This window comes from Benincasa hispida, chromosome 1, assembly GCF_009727055.1.
Source record: "Benincasa hispida cultivar B227 chromosome 1, ASM972705v1, whole genome shotgun sequence".
NCBI lineage: Eukaryota > Viridiplantae > Streptophyta > Magnoliopsida > Cucurbitales > Cucurbitaceae > Benincasa > Benincasa hispida.
This window is the reverse complement of record NC_052349.1, coordinates 13322200-13325517: the sequence shown is the minus strand read 5'-3', so window position 1 is coordinate 13325517 and position 3318 is coordinate 13322200.

Below are 3318 nucleotides of genomic sequence, written 5' to 3'. Positions count from 1 at the left end.
AAAAAAACAAAGAGAGAGAGACGGATAATTATTCATGGTGTGTTAGCCTTTCTATTGCTTAGTGTTGAGAGCCTACACGATAGTGCCCGCTTACTAAACGATCACACACCCGCGCTTTCCTAAACAATCACTTAGCGCTTGAGTTGAACTAAACGATCGTAGAGGCGATCGCTTAGCTTTTACTACACGATCGTGTACCTCGCACTAAATGATCAAGCATCCGACTATACGATAGTCATTCCTTTCTCCCACTTGCTAGATCGTACTACACGATAGCCTTTCCTCCTCCCCTCTACCAATTCCATCAAAGTCCACCCTTTGGATTCTCACTTTGAGAATACTGAGGGCTTCGAGTGGTGGTGTCGTCCTTATTGCCTATTGTTCGTGCACTGCTGTTCGTGTAGATGACCTTGGTGTTGATGGTCGATCACTTGCTGGACGAGAAAGAGCGGGAGGAGTTCATTCACGGAGAGACCGAGTTTTATGAAGAAAGTTTTCAACTGGTACGTTCTCTCAGTCTTTTGTTTTTTAATCCTTTAAGCATGCCAGTAATTTAGTGTAATAAATGCATATCTGTTTGTTTAAATGTATATGTGTAAATTCTATCACAATGAGTTGGAAAGATCCGCTTCCGCTCATAGGTGCTCTTATATAAGAGCTCCTTCAATTTGTTTATGCCACATCGTCGAGGTCTAGCTCAATCTTTTTTTCTTAAACTAACTTCAAAATTAATTCCTTCAGTACAAAATATTTTTCTACTAAATAACTGATAACTCGATGATACTTGCAGTAATTGGGATCATTTACTCTCCCCATTTCTGTAGGTCATTTACATTCAGGAAGTTTAATGAGTTGTTTTTTTAGTAACTGCTCCAACATATTAGGCAAATCAGAATTTGGAAAAGGGTAGACTTTTTCTTACCTCTCTTTTAATGTCGGGCGTCTTTTCTTGCCCTTATCTTTGCATTTCTCAATCTTTTCTCCTTGGAGATAAACTTTAAAGGGGTCGTATAGATGAACATAGCTTCTTTAGTAGCACCCTTCGATACCTTCTGGATGCTCTTCACTTTTTTCTATTCATTCTTTACTTCTGGGGCCAGTAAATCGTTGTTTCCTCTATTGGCAATGCTTAGTTTCATATCATGAACGCAGGTTGCCAATTCTTCAAAGGTGCAGGGTTTTATCCTTTACAGGATATATATAAGTCTTTAGTGCATTCCTTGAGTGCACATTTCCACCGTTGATAGTTCAATTAACCTATCTTTGCAATCAAGGCTTAATGTTCTCTAGCGATTGATGTAGTCAATGACTAGCTAGCCTTTTCATTGTTTAGTGGCGGTGAGCTCTATCATGTTGATGATACGCCTCATGCTGTAAAAGTAGTTAAGAAATTCTCTTTCAAGCTATTCCCAACTATCAATAGTTTTAGGTTCAGGGTCGATGTTCCAATCAAAGGCATTTCTCTTGAGAGTTTGAACAAATTGTTTGACCATCAAATCTCCTCGTATACCAGCATTCTCACATGTTTTGATGAAATGAGCAACATATTGTATTAGGTTGCCCTTCCCATCAAGCTATTGAAATTTGGGTGGCTGGTATCTATTTGGCATTCTTAGATTGTCAATACTCTTTGTATAGGCTTAAAATATAAAAGGGAAGTTTGAGTAGGTCCACCATACTAGGCCTCGATAGAATTAGCAATCATCTTTTGCAATTGCTGGATAGACAATGAAGCAATTGACGTCGAATTTTGTGGTTGACTTTCTTGCAGAATAGTCTTTCCCCTGTCATCATTCCTGACTATAGGTTTATGATTTGATTCAGCACGTCACGACTCTCGGTGTGATTATTAAGGGATGCAATTTTATAGTCCCTTTCTTCAACTGCCTTCATCAGCATGCTAACTTTCTTTTCGAGTCCGACCATCCTTTCTATACTTGTTCCCACGTCGGCCATCATGACTAACATTATATTTGGTGTGATATTTCTTCACTTGATTGTCCAGAAGGTGAAGATGGAGTATTAAGTATGCTTATTGACTGTAGGGCTATCTCTAATGATAATTCTACCTTGCGGCTGTTTTGACATTTGTTCCCATATGTTCCTTCCGATCTAAAAAGGTGGCAGCTCTTTAGATTATTGAATCCCCTTAAAGCGACTGCAAGTAATTGGTCTGTTGTGATCATCACTTGAAGTTTTGAGAGCGTTGTTTTTGTTGGGTTGTATGTCTAAAACTCGTAATTTGTAAACGGTAAGCATATATGAAGTTTATTCAGACAAATGTTGTTGAATGAAAATGAATTGATAACTCTAAATCCAATAAACTATGAACCCTTGGCTATTGTAATGAATACTTGGACTTTATGTGGAGACATAGATTGGATCAAGTTCGAGTATAATAGCCTAAATAGTTAATAGTACTTGGATTAGGTCGGGTACCTATTTCTGGAGATACTATTAAATACGACTCGCTTTATGATTGTTACAAAAGTTGTAAAGTGTCATAAACGATGTGATCAGTTCGTTCATGTAGAGACATGTGAGCGAGGGTGTTCTACACGTTGAAATTGTGTAAGAATGACCAAGAAATAATCACTGTTACGTATTAGTACCGTTTACTGTTAACATTGATTAATTTCACTTCTTGATGACTTAGATAACTTGATCTGAATCCTGAGCTGTCTATGAACTCCTGTTTATTTGGGATTGTCCCTTGATCTGCATAGGTGAGTGTAAGCTCAACAACACTGCTCAATATGCCTCCCATTTCAAGGATAAGACTGGGTAGATAGCTGGGGACATAGAATTTGCAAGATGAGATTCACTCCTACCCATTTTAGAGATAGTAAAAAGGTTATTCCTTTAAGGGCTTATCCCGAGTCTTGAACAAGGGGTCCCATCCTCTCGTTAGCCTGAGAGGGAATGGATTTAGTGATTAAGATCCTAAATCAATTGTTCATTAGAGGGACAGTGGTACTTAAGGAGAAAATATGTAACTCGGAGGTAAAACGGTAATTGACCTAGCTGAGGTTACGAACAACCTGTGAAGAATCAACTTATTGATGATGGTTATATCAAATGGTAGGGGTGGAAACGGTTCGGTTTGGTGGTCAAACCGAATTTTTTAAAATGTGAAACCAAATCGAACCGATTTATTAGTTCAAACCAAACCATATGCGGTTCAGTTCGGTTTCATATTTGATTTTGGAATTTTTAAAAAAACCATGTTATATTATTTTTTAATTAAAAATGATTCGGTTCGGTTCTAAATTCGGTTTTGTTCTTTAAATTAAAAGCGATTCGATTTTACTCTTTTTT